Source organism: Staurois parvus, unplaced genomic scaffold (genome assembly GCF_062004578.1).
Source record: "Staurois parvus isolate SC_StPar_1 unplaced genomic scaffold, SC_StPar_1.0 ptg000351l, whole genome shotgun sequence".
In the NCBI taxonomy this organism is placed as follows: Eukaryota; Metazoa; Chordata; class Amphibia; order Anura; family Ranidae; genus Staurois; species Staurois parvus.
Genome location: NW_028318147.1, coordinates 1,902,501 through 1,916,615, shown reverse-complemented (window position 1 = coordinate 1,916,615; position 14,115 = coordinate 1,902,501).

The following is a 14,115-nucleotide window of genomic DNA, read 5'->3' as shown; positions in this document are numbered from 1 at the left end:
TAATAATAAAACACCAGTGGTGATTAAATACTATGAAAAGCAAGCTCTATTTGTGTGAAAAAAATTACATAAATTTCTTCTGGGTACAGTGTTATACAACCGAGCAATTGCCGGTTAAAGTAGCGCAGTGCTGAATAGGAAAAAACTGCCCTGATCATGAAGGGGCATGTGGTTGATAACCCACTGTTCTAGCTTACCTAGAGATTCATGCAGCCCTCCAACATCTTACAGACTTCTAGGTAAGAAGTTTATGATTCTCTAGACAGCAATGGACAAGCAGCTTGACACAAGGTCATTGACTGTGACCATTTAGAGACTTGCCTAGAGACTTTTATTAACCAAATACTGCAGAGCAGAAGCAGTAGCTGATGGTAGATATGGATATCCTTTGAGCTGTAAGCTTTCAATTGCCCCCATGATGAGGGCTAAAAAACTCAAACTAAACAAAAACAAACAAAAAAAAAACCCCACTAAAAGCGGTATTATACCCAAAACCAAAAACGTAACATATTGCAGCTGACCAATCATTAGGTGTGGTGGCTGTATTCAGGTTTTTTTTTTGCTTTTTACCCCCTCTATTTTCACCTAGTGATCCGTCCAGCAACAAACCGCCTGTTTTAGAGTGCCCCAATCTGGTTGAAGTAGCACAGGGGGCACCTTTGAACAGCAGCATTGTCAGTCTGAGGAGAGGGGAGCGTTATACATACACTAACAAACTGAAGCCAAACTCCAGCTCACACTTTGTACATACTTAAAGCAAATGGTTTTGTCCTTTAGGATAAAGGTTTTACAAGAATAAAAGATGATCATTTTAAGCACCCCACCAATGTTAAATGGTTTGTCTCATCTCTGTACGTCTGGAAAAGAGCTTGTTCTTTTGATAAAACAGACTTACTGGCTGGATCACCACATGAAAATAATAACAAAGCCTAAGAAAGAAAATGAATGCAGACGTTGCATCTAAGAATTGACAAGCTGAAAGATAATAAATGTTTTCTTGGGTTTAATACCACTTCAATGGTGTCTTGTTTTAGAGTGACAAGATCAGTCTTGGTAGTCTACGAAGTGCACTGGCTTACAGTATGTCCCTCAATAACTGGTATGGCACTGTATTTTTCTTCACTCTGGATCTTGACCTGCGGTGCCTTCTAGTGGCCCTGACACTTTGGAAAGAACATTTCCCACCATAGACCAAGATGAACCCAATACAGTGCTGAAGCCAGACCCAACAAACTGCAATTTCACAACTGGATGCAACATCTGGCAGGGATGGACCAAAGGCTGCAGATAACAATAGATAACAGGTCTCTGCTTTTGAAAACCTAAGTGCATAAGCTATTAATTCGGGAAAAAAAGAAAAAAAATTTATATATATATATATATATATATATATATATATATATATATATATATATATATATATATATATATATATATATATATATATATATATATATATAGACATCTTTTCTAACTACCATTTAAAAATCACTTTTTAAAAATAGGTGGCGTTTTTTGGCATTAGCATGGGTTCTACAAAGACTGCCTCGTGTGAGGATGTTTAAATAAATACACGTAGCATGGTTTCTATTTCCCCAGGAACATTCTTAACCATTCTAGAGAAGTTCTGATGAAACTAGAAAAAGTGAGGCGATCAGCATGAAGTAAAAGTGTTCAGATCAGAGATCAAAACTGGTTTCTGTAGTATACACAGGAAACCCAACGGAGACATGTAGGTGCCACTTGCAGTAACAGCAGGGAAATGAGTGTAAAGTAATATACAGAGATTTGAAAAACAAATTTCTTCTAGAGCGTAGAGTGTAGGCAGTGCATTAAAAAAGGCAAACAGGAGCCACTTCAAAACACCCCACTAAACCATTTCCCAAGAAACTTTCCAGTGGATAATAAAAAGTTCTAGAACATTGGAAACCAACTCCCTCTGCTGAACAGATTCCACAGAACTTCTACCGCCAGTCATAGGTCACATCTGCTCCCTTTTGTTATTTAAAAAAAATGAACCTTTAGAATCACTTTAAATTAGTCCAGTTGGTGTTTCCATTTGTATTCTGGGCAGCACAGTGGCTAAATGGTTAGCACTACTAGGGTCGTTGGTTCGAATCCCAGCCACGGCACCACCTGCCTGGAGTTTGCATGTTCTCCCTGTGCCTGTGTGGGTTTCCTCCGGGTACTCTGGTTTCCTTCCACACTCCAAAGACATGCTGGTAGGTTAGTTGGATCCTGTCTAAATTGGCCGTAGTATGTGTATGTATGAATGTAAGTTAGGGTCCTTACATTGTACACCCCTTGAGGGTTACGGACTGATGTGAATGTACAATATATATGTAAAGCGCTACGTAAATTGATGGCGCTATAGAAGTACCTGAAATAAATAATAAATATTTTTATTTGTTGAATGAATAAATGGTTTCTCAGAAGATCCAGATGGCTGCAGGATTCTTCAGTGACTGCCCACATCTGAATTGCACCGTGTGCACATAGAACTACATTATATGGCCAAACATTTGGGGACACATGACCATCGCACCTATATAAGCCAGCGTGGAAATTCCCTTCCAAAAACCATAAGCATTATAATGAAGTTGGCTCCCTGTGGCTAGAACAACCTCCACTCCTCTGGGAAGGCTTTCCACCAGTATGACTATAGGAAATTTTTCCTGTTTATACCACACATGTTTACACCACACACGTTTACACCACACACGTTTACACCACACACGTTTACACCACACACGTTTACACCACACATGTTTACACCACACATGTTTACACCACACATGTTTACACCACACATGTTTACACCACACACGTTTACACCACACATGTGCAGTGGGTGGTATGCAGAAAAATGCAGCTCCATGGATATGGTGTAAACAGGCTCTTAAAGGAGAAGTTCACTTTTTGACCAAAAATAATAAATGCACATTTTTTTACTTGCAAAAAAATGGGCATTTAATATTTTTGTTGCAGGAGCCTGTAAAGCATTGAGCCAGCAATCGGCTGCAGAATTGGGAGTATGTTACATGGTCCACCCTAAAAACTGATGGAACATTAAAACGTTCCCAAAGGTGAGCATGTCCTTTAAACCAGGAGTGTCAAACTGGCGGCCCTCCAGCTGTTGCAAAACTACAAGTCCCAGCATGCCTCTACCTTTAGTAGTCATGCTTATAACTCTCAATCTTGCAATGCCTCATGGGACTTGTAGTTTGGCAACAGCTGGAGGGCCACCAGTTTGACACCTGTGCTTTAAACGATAAGTTCACGTTTTATGTTCCCCTCATATTTACAGTGAAACATGTAACATATTCCAGCTCCTGACATCAGTTTGGCTGATCCCCCCCCTCCTTGCGACAGTGGGCGGGTGGGATCTTCTGCCCACGCCTGTTGTCACAATACAACAAAGCCGCCATGCAAGGCTCCACCCAGACAGCTGCGTCATTCATTTACAGTTTCCTGTGAATGAATGAACTACAACTGCTGTCACCCACCACACCGAACGAATAATAGTTCTGAATGAACTGAGAGGGTGCCGATGACCCCTTTTGTCGTACATTCACAAGCCCTGCAGCTTTTAAACTGACAGCCCATATGTAGGCATGGGCTGAAAGCCGCAGGGTCTGTCTGCAGAAGCCTGACACTGTACCCCTGATCCACTGAAGAGGGCAATGCTTTCCAGGCTCCTGCACGAAAAAATAATAAATGCATTTTTTTTTCCTAAAAATGTGTTTATTATTTTTTTCTTTAAAATTACAAAAACGACCAGCCTCCCCTCAGCTATCGGTGCTCGTCCACAGTGGTGGGTAGCGTGGTCTCTGTCAAAGGGGAGGGTTTATATTTATTGTATTTTGGTATCAAATGTATATATTTTACAAGATTCTGAATTTGAACAAACATAATTGGAATTGGTTTCTCTTTCATATTAAAACTCGTCATTTCACAGAAATGAACATGGCACACATTTTCCTGTTAGTACACATCTGCCTCTTGCATAAGCACCTTATGTGTTTGATATCATTTTACTGGAAGTGGGTTGTTTCTGATCAGTTGTTAGACCTTTACCACAGTCTACTTTCACTTGCAATTTAAAGTTCATGGCATATTCATGTCCTACAGATGAATGCTGTATGACCACAGAAACCCGCCCTATGATAAACAGATACCACAACGTACATATAGCACGGTATAAACAATCTCAGCCTTTAAACGATTACCTATGCTGGCCATACAATATACGTAACACTTTCAACCATACCCAACTAGGTAGGCCTTTGCACTACATAGCTGAAGGTAAAGCTAAAGGAAATTTAAAGAAAATTGCATAATGTATAGCCAGCCTTAATATTTTACTAAACCCAGAACCCTACATTCAGTATATCTGGTCTCCCACAGTACACAGAAATGCAATTATTTTAGTAAATAAAAACTGCTAAAACACTGACTTCTATCAGTGCCTGGCCAAGCACTGGTTAATCTTGTAGGAGGAGTTTTCATTCTCCTTTGACTGTCCTATGAAGCTGCAGAACCCCTGACCTTCTGTCTGAACAGTGCTGATTGGCCCTGTGCAGATTACATACACCCTCCAAAAAATGTTTTTAAAAAAAAGCTCTTTAGCAATACACACTAAAAACAGAGCATGTGCAGAGTGTCTTCTAGGGCTTTGTACTATCAGCAAATGGATTGGGGACAGTAGAAGAAGAGGATCAGAGAAGACTGGATCAAACAGCCTTTTTACATAATGCAGAGGATTAACTCCTTAGGTTCCATTGTGAGTATAACAAACATGCTTTACTGCATATACAGACTGATTTTTACTGTTGTGGGTTTAGTAACACTTTAAGCCCAGTACACATGATGAGAGTATCGAACAAATGATCATCTGTTTTTTGCATGCTAATCTCATATCAAAAATGAAGAGGCTACTAAAGTTACCAAAATTCCCGTAAAACAGAATACAACTTTGGAAGTGATGTAATGTATTGTATTCTTTCATTTCTGAGCATGTGTCTTGCTCTTCCAATTTGTTTCAGATGAATACTGTATGGATTAAAGGAAAATCGTACAATCTGGTATCTGTGCATTTGAAACAATCTGGATATTATTTATTTATTTCAGGTACTTCTATAGCGCCGTCAATTTACACAGCGCTTTACATATATACAGTCAGGTCCATACATATCGGGACATGGACACAATTCTAACATTTTTGGCTCTATACACCACCACAATGGATTTGAAATGAAACAAACAAGATGTGCTTTAACTGCAGACTGTCAGCTTTAATTTGAGGGTATTTACATCCAAATCAGGTGAACGGTGTAGGAATTACAACGGTTTGCATATGTGCCTCCCACTTGTTAAAGAACCAAAAGTAATGGGACAGAATAATCATAAATCAAACTTTCACTTTTTAATACTTGGTTGCAAATCCTTTGCAGTCAATTACAGCCTGAAGTCTGGAACGCATAGACATCACCAGACGCTGGGTTTCATCCCTGGTGATGCTCTGCCAGGCCTCTACTGCAACTGTCTTCAGTTCCTGCTTGCTCTTGGGGCATTTTCCCTTCAGTTTTGTCTTCAGCAAGTGAAATGCATGCTCAATCGGATTCAGGTCAGGTGATTGACTTGGCCATTGCATAACATTCCACTTCTTTCCCTTAAAAAACTCTTTGGTTGCTTTTGCAGTATGCTTTGGGTCATTGTCCATCTGCACTGTGAAGCGGCGTCCAATGAGTTCTGAAGCATTTGCTGAATATGAGCAGATAATATTGCCTGAAACACTTCAGAATTCATCCCGCTGCTTTTGTCAGCAGTCACATCATCAATAAATACAAGAGAACCAGTTCCATTGGCAGCCATACATGCCCACGCCATGACACTACCACCACCATGCTTCACTGATGAGGTGGTATGCTTAGGATCATGAGCAGTTCCTTTCCTTCTCCATACTCTTCTCTTCCCATCACTCTGGTACAAGTTGATCTTGGTCTCATCTGTCCATAGGATGTTGTTCCAGAACTGTGAAGGCTTTTTTAGATGTCGTTTGGCAAACTCTAATCTGGCCTTCCTGTTTTTGAGGCTCACCAATGGTTTACATCTTGTGGTGAACCCTCTGTATTCACTCTGGTGAAGTCTTCTCTTGATTGTTGACTTTGACACACATACACCTACCTCCTGGAGAGTGTTCTTGATCTGGCCAACTGTTGTGAAGGGTGTTTTCTTCACCAGGGAAAGAATTTTTCGGTCATCCACCACAGTTGTTTTCCATGGTCTTCCGGGTATTTTGGTGTTGCTGAGCTCACCTGTGCGTTCCTTCTTTTTAAGAATGTTCCAAACAGTTGTTTTGGCCACGCCTAATGTTTTTGCTATCTCTCTGATGGGTTTGTTTTGTTTTTTTCAGCCTAATGATGGCTTGCTTCACTGATAGTGACAGCTCTTTGGATCTCATCTTGAGAGTTGACAGCAACAGATTCCAAATGCAAATAGCACACCTGAAATGAACTCTGGACCTTTTATCTGCTCATTTTAATTGGGATAATGAGGGAATAACACACACTTGGCCATGGAACAGCTGAGAAGCCAATTGTCCCATTACTTTTGGTCCCTTAACAAGTGGGAGGCACATATGCAAACTGTTGTAATTCCTACACCGTTCACCTGATTTGTATGTAAATACCCTCAAATTAAAGCTGACAGTCTGCAGTTAAAGCACATCTTGTTTGTTTCATTTCAAATCCATTGTGGTGGTGTATAGAGCCAAAAATGTTAGAATTGTGTCGATGTCTCAATATTTATGGACCTGACTGTATATTGTACATCACATCAGTCCCTAACCCTCAAGGGGTGTACAATCTAAGGTCCCTAACTCACATTCATGTACTAGGGCCAATTTAGATAGGATCCAATTAACCTATCAGCATATCTTTGGAGTGTGGGAGGAAACCGGAGTACCCGGAGGAAACCCACGCATAAAAGCTGTGTATTAGCCATCAGACGACCGTTTTGAAAGCAGTATTCTTCATCCGATTTTCTGATCGTGTGTTCGAGGCTTTAGAGATGTGTTTAGAATAAACAAACCATTCAATGTATATACAGGTCCACGTTCGAGACAACTAAATACAAGATATTCTAAAAGCAGATATAGACAAAAATGTAAAATTCATTGCCACGTTGTATTCCAAACATTTCTAGCCTACTCCTATTACTCTAAACCAGGGGTCTTGAATAAAATATACGGAGGACCGTTCAGCAAAATTTCCTTCCAACAGAGGGCCGAATCTCGTTAGTGATATAACACATCACAGTCCCCTGGTACATTATGACCTTTAGTGTACCTTTCACACTGTAGTCCCCTCTATATCACAGTACCCTCTTTAAAGTAGTCCCACAGTGTCCTCTTCCCTTCACATCACTGCCCCCCTTTACAACAAAACACAGCGCCCTAACACAACACAGCGCCCCTAACACAACAGCAAATATATAGCAAAGATGGAATGTCTCTTTGCTGGACTGGGATGGCTCTTTGCTGGACCCAACTGGGCAAAGAGACAGCCTAGTCCAGCACAGCCACAGCCTGCTGGCGGGTGAAGAAGAGAGGCTGCTGTTGTCCCTTCAGTGCAGCGGGCAGCCGAGGAGGTGTCCCTGTGTCAGCGGCACTTCCTGCTTGTCATCTGGGGCCATCACTTTCGCTCCTCCTGTCGGCCCTGCTTTAGGCATTGCCACACAGCGGGAGGCGAGAGGCGGTCACGGTCTGTATTAGCCCCGTCCAGACCATGGTCGCCGCTTACCTCCCGTTGTGTAGCCCAGTCATCTTAAGCCTGGCGGCCCAGTGTGCCCTATGGCCAGCTCAGTCCTTGGCCCACGGGAGGGCACATGACGGTGGCATGGCTGTGGTCCAGACGGGACTGTCCCTCGGTCTGATTCCACTCTCCACCATTTAATGACCTCTGCTCTAAACAATCTTGAAGTTTGTAAACGTACTTTGTGAAGATCCCACGGTTTTAATTCCTTACATTCTATGACATGCAGTCACTATGCCCTGTGAGAAGGCACTGCCGTGTCACACATTTCACAGAGCCTGCCTTCTGAACTACAGAGGTGCTGAGAGGAGGTGTTTTAGGAGGCGGAGTCAGTACAGGCATCACTGCTTGCAGGCAGCAAGGTACCATGAGAGATGTAGTCCTTATAAATCAAAGTAAACCGCAAAGGAGAAACTGAAATGTATGCAGAGAATCCAGGAAGATGTGGAAAGAGATGAACAGCAGACAGGCAAAACTCACAACTTGAAAGGAGATTTTTCAAGTAAATTTATACTGAATTCTCAGATATAAACTATTGTATGTATTGGTATTACAATGCTGATGTTATAGAATGAAAGTTTATGGTGTAACCATAGATTTGAGATTCTGCAATCTCCTAACTGGATGTGAATATTTACATAAACCTAGTCAGGGGAGCTTTAGTCATTATTTGTCTGTAAATCAGTTACATATTATTCTAGTTTCTGTTTTACACAATGACAACCCTTCCTGAGAAATCTGTTCAAACGTTTTTGGTCTCTAGTGCTTGATCTGCTGGGGATGTACGATCTTGTTCTTACCTGTCATCGCTGATCAGATACACGGGACAGTGATCTCATTTATCCCAACCCATGTCACTGTCACTTTTGATAGACAGCCTGTACACATGGAGAACAATATAAAAGAAGACAAGCCAAAGAAAAAAAAAAAATTCTACTGAATACACATACAGGGGTTAGATAAAAAAAAAAGGAAACACTACATGATTTGCAGGTGTGAAAGTGACGGCATGTTTCCTGTTGACAGTGGAAGTGAAGAAACATTCTTTTGCTTCCGCTGTGTGATGAGACAATCCTGAGCAATGTCCTTTTGCTGATTTCGGTCAGTCCGCCATCTCAACTGCTCTCATGCTTATCGGCCGACGTTTTCCCTGAAGTTGCCAATTTATTTGCGGTGTCACGAGGTACAGTATCAAAGGTTATGACGGCATATACAGTTTCTGGGAAAACGTTGTTTGATAAGCATAAGAGCGTCTGACATGGTCAACTGACCGAAAGAGACAAAAAAGACACTGCACAAGATTGTGACTCAGAAAAGTGACTGCAGAGCTCAATCTCAGTTCCGTGAAAACAAATATGTTCCCGGAAACTGTATATGCCGTCATGACCTTTGATACTGTACCTCGTGACACCGCAAATAAATTGGCAACTTCAGTCACAGAAGCACCGGCTAAATGGGAACCAACAATTTGCCCTCCTTGTAAGCTTTGATATGACTCTGTAATACTAGCAGCGCTCGCAGTGAATGACGAAAGTGAGGCTTCCCACCTGTTAGCTAGGTGTCTCATCACACAGCGTAAGCAAAAGAATGCTACATCACTGCCGCTTTCAAGACGAAAGAGGTCGGCACTTCCATACCTGCAAAACATGTAGGGTTTCCATTTTTTTGTCTAAAATCTGTATAATCCTATAATCCATACACAGATATTAGAAAGATGTATTTGTCATTACAGAGATCAATTCAATATACGCCTGAATATGACACTATTTTAGTGCATTAATCAAATGTACATCAAGATTTTGATTGTTCCTCTTTAAGGGATTTTTTTTTCTTGCAGCGCTTTGCTGGAAGCAGTTCATGTTGCAGTAACAGAAGACTCTGAACTTTTGTACTTTTAGTTACTGTTTCCAAAGAAATCTGAAAACAACTTGCATTGCATATTGAAAAAAAAAAAAAAAAAAAAAAAAACAAACCACATAATAGGATCTTCTTACACGATCGCAGAAACCTTGTGTGTCCAAGCAAAACTGACCCATGGCAGATCATTACTTTAGACCAATGGTCTCCAAACTGTAGCCCTTTGCTCGCAATGACATTAACAATAGGACACAATTCCTGTTACTGACCAAAAACAGGGCACCATTCCTCCCACTGACGGCAATGATGGGGCACCATTCCTCCCACTGACGGCAATGATGGGGCACCATTCCTCCCACTGACGGCAATGATGGGGCACCATTCCTCCCACTGACGGCAATGATGGGGCACCATTCCTCCCACTGATAGCAATGATGGGGCACCATTCCTCCCACTGATGGCAATGATGGGGCACCATTCCTCCCACTGATGGCAATGATGGGGCACCATTCCTCCCACTGATAGCAATGATGGGGCACCATTCCTCCCACTGATAGCAATGATGGGGCACCATTCCTCCCACTGATAGCAATGATGGGCCGAATGTGCCCTTTGCTTGCCTTTATTCCACCAACTGACACCAATGGTGGAGCACCGTTCCCCCCTACTGACACCAACGGGACACTATTCTTTTCATATTATTCCTCCCATTAAAACCAATGATGAGTCACGGATGCTGGGACCTTTTCCACTCCCACTGGCCACAGTCCTACCCCCACTAAAGCCTGAAGGACAGTAAACTGGCCCTTTGCTTAGAAAGTTTTGAGAGCCCTGCCTTAAATCATGGTAAGTAAATGGAATGCAAAGTGCGATTGGGTCCTTAGACTTAAGATAATCCTCTATGGGAAAAAAAAAGGATGTGAATAAGACTCTCCAAAAGGAAGAAGGATTTGGGGGGTTTTACACATATGGCAGCACTGCAGCACTTTGCATGCTGACCAGATCTACCAGTTTGGTGAGTAAAAATCAGACATGTATCCTGCCGAGCAATTACCTGGAAGACTGCCTCCTATCAGTGAGTCAGCAATGTTATGTAGGAGGCTCAGACAGCCTGCAGAACAGCTGGAGCCATTACTTCTCTATCCTTACCTCCCATTAATGTGTGCTGAGCACCGTACACCCGCTGACAGCTGCCTGGAAGTGCATTTCAATCTTATTATTACAGCACAGCTAAAGCAGCCTGAACAGGAAACAAAACCACTTCTCTGAGAGCTTGGCTTGTGTGTGCAAGATCTATCCATGTATAACAGGCGTGTATTGATCTGCTGATAGCTGTATAAGTTACATCCAGCAGGCCATGGAGGGAAGAGAAGAAAGGGATTCACGTTATAGAAAAAGGCAGAGCAAAAGCGGACCAAGTCCACTCTGCTCTATGAATCGGCGGGTATAAACGGACTTTGCTGTCCATTTAAACCCGACTGCCATCTGATTCGATTTCAAAAAACAAACTTCCCAGGATGGGCAAAGGTGGTTACTGCTGGTAACAGATATATAGGCTGAAATGTCCTGAAAAACCAACCTTAAAGCGGAGTTCCACTTACCTTGTTAAAAAATAAAAGTCAGCAGCTACAAACTGTAGCTGCTGATTTTAAAAAACAGCCACTTACCTGTCCCTCGGTCCCGTGGTGTGTCCCCTGCAGCCCATTTCACCAGCCATCCTGTATTACTAGAGGCTGGCATCTTCAGTGTGGACACCCGGCTGTGACTGCTTGCGGCTTCACAGCCAGGTACCCACTACGCATGCGCAAGTAGCGCTGCGCTTCATGAATGGTCCTGTAGTCTTCTGGGACCTGTCACGTGTCCCAAAAGACTACAGGGAGGGAGAACACCTTCCGTTTCTGATCGCCTAGGCGATCGGACCGGAAGTGGGAGCGGGTACCTGTCAAATTCGGGTACCCACTCCCCTTAAGCCCCCCCAAAGGTGCCAATCACTAATGGGAAGCGGGGGAGCAGTCCTTAAAGCAGAACTTCCCCTTTTGGGTGGAGCTCCGCTTTGATGCCAGGTATCTTAAAACATCAGTTTTTATTGCTCAAATTTTGAGTAAAGCTTCAGTGTGGATTCAGACATCTTACACTGTAAATTCAACACATAAAAAAAAAAAAAAAAGACATGAATGGACAAAACAGATTAAACAATCGTATGTGAATTAAAATATCCACTTCCGGACGCACATAGAGACTCATACAAGATTGGCATACCGCAGAAACATGCTGCCTAATTATTTTCAAGTACTAATGAAGGTAGCCTTCATGTAAGAGTCTGGGATCCCAAAGGGCCCAGAAAGACAAGTTGTCGTGTACCATAAATTCACTCAAACAAAATAAGGGTGCAATTGATCATGGTCACTGGGGGCTGGGCTCTATATTGGTCGGTGAGGCAGTCTGTGCAATCAAGTCAATAAAGGATAAATCTCATTAATTATGGGACAAGTCAATTTAAAACACAGATCTCAGGTTTCTCAACTGAGGATAATGGAGACCGTTGTTGAGCTGTATAAACTCCAGTTCAATCATGGGTAGCATCAAAAATGGACATATATTGAGCGATAAAGTTAGTGAAGGATAATTATATGTGGATAATGTGGTTCCAAGATATATGGGCACTTTTTGGCATGTAGCCTTTATAACTTCAAATATCTTCTGGTCCAACTGGACCTATCGTAAGGGAGTATAGAAGATTCCAGTGTCCTCAATTCAGTGCTTCACAACAAGAAGCGGCACATACATTACCGCTACTCTACTTGTCCACAGCCACTTCACTATTCTAGATAACATGCCGATCCATATGGTGAAATAACTGCTGCTTCAGATAGAAAGATGCTGGGCTTGCATTGCCTGTGTGATGGAATGACTACTGTTTAGGTAGACCGTGCAGGCCCAGCGTCTCTCCGTGCTTCTGCTCACAGACCGGGGCGCTGCCCTGACGCTAGAGGCGCCAACACCATAGGGTTCCAAGATGGAAAAGATGGCGTCACGTGAACATCTGATTCGATCTGCCTAGACGGAGAATGGACCCGGAGAATGGATGAGAGTGGGGGATCGGATTGGAGGTAGATGGGTGTAAATGGACACAAGCCTGTTTACACTCACCGGTCCCGTTACACCTGAAAACTGACTCATATCAGACCCTTATTGTAAAAGGGGAATAATTGCCAAATTCATAGTTTTCAAATTACGCACTATAGTACCAAAATCTGGATTGAACAGTTTGAGGGCCCACACTTGTACAATAAGGTCCTTTCACATGGGCGCCCTCTGTTTCATCTCAACAGGGGAACCTGGACTGAGTAGGATAGGACTGGAAAAAAGATGTTGCACATATGCAACATCCATGTCTGTTCCAATACTTCCTCCGTCATGTGATAGGAAAAAAAGGAAAAAAAAAAAAAAGAAGAGACCTATGAAATGGGTGAGCAGATGTAAGTGGAGGTGTCTCTCCCTATATGAGCCTACATCCAGTGGGCTCAGAAAAAGCAGTCCTGGATGCAAACTATTAGGAAATTGTTCGGTATGATGAACCTGAACGGACCCAGATGTGGGTGGATGTAGGCAGAGGTATGTCCACTTACATTCAACCAACCATAGGCATATGCTGCAGTCTATTTTTGATCCATGTAATCATGGTCCCCTAAAGATTGACGGACAGTAAACTGGCCCTTTGTTTAGAAAGTTTGGAGACACCTGTCTATGTTAATCCACCCTCCAAAATCTCATGTTTGTGGCTGTTTGTCTTGCTGTCCTGACTCCACCTACACATCGGTCCCCCATAAACTTTTATGGAGCTGTGATCCAAGACTAGAGACGATCAGAGACGGTCCTTTAGAAATCTCTGGGTCTGCACTGCACAACCAGGACAGTGAAAACTCTCAGAACTAGATGGACTGAGGACAGCTCTAAATTTCTAACGCAATCACCTAGTATTAGTCGCACTGTAAACCTCTGACATGAAGTATGAACAAAGCATACTGTGTACTTGTCTCAATCCAGAGCACTAAGTGTCATTTCTGTCTTTTGCCTCACTCCTCTGCTATCTGCATGAGTCTCTTCTGACAAGTTTTCCTGACACCAAAAGGAAAAAAAGTGACAGACGAGGGACTTGCAGCACACATCCTGTGATTTGACAGCCTCAGCTCTGTTCCTGTATGCTGTGTGAAGAATGGCGTGTGCCCTCCTTCCAATCAGATCTCAGAGCGCTGCAGAGTGCAACTTCAGCTCGCCGCCCCCTGCTTTCTCAGAGCTTTCTTCTGAACGGTGAATGGCTGTAGAGAAGACTACAGATAAACAGGTACAACTTGTGTAGGAGGATTTGGTTCTTCTCTATGTATCATCTGAGGCCAGTCACTTCACTGGGTAAATGTAAGGCTTACAACCACTTTAAAGAACA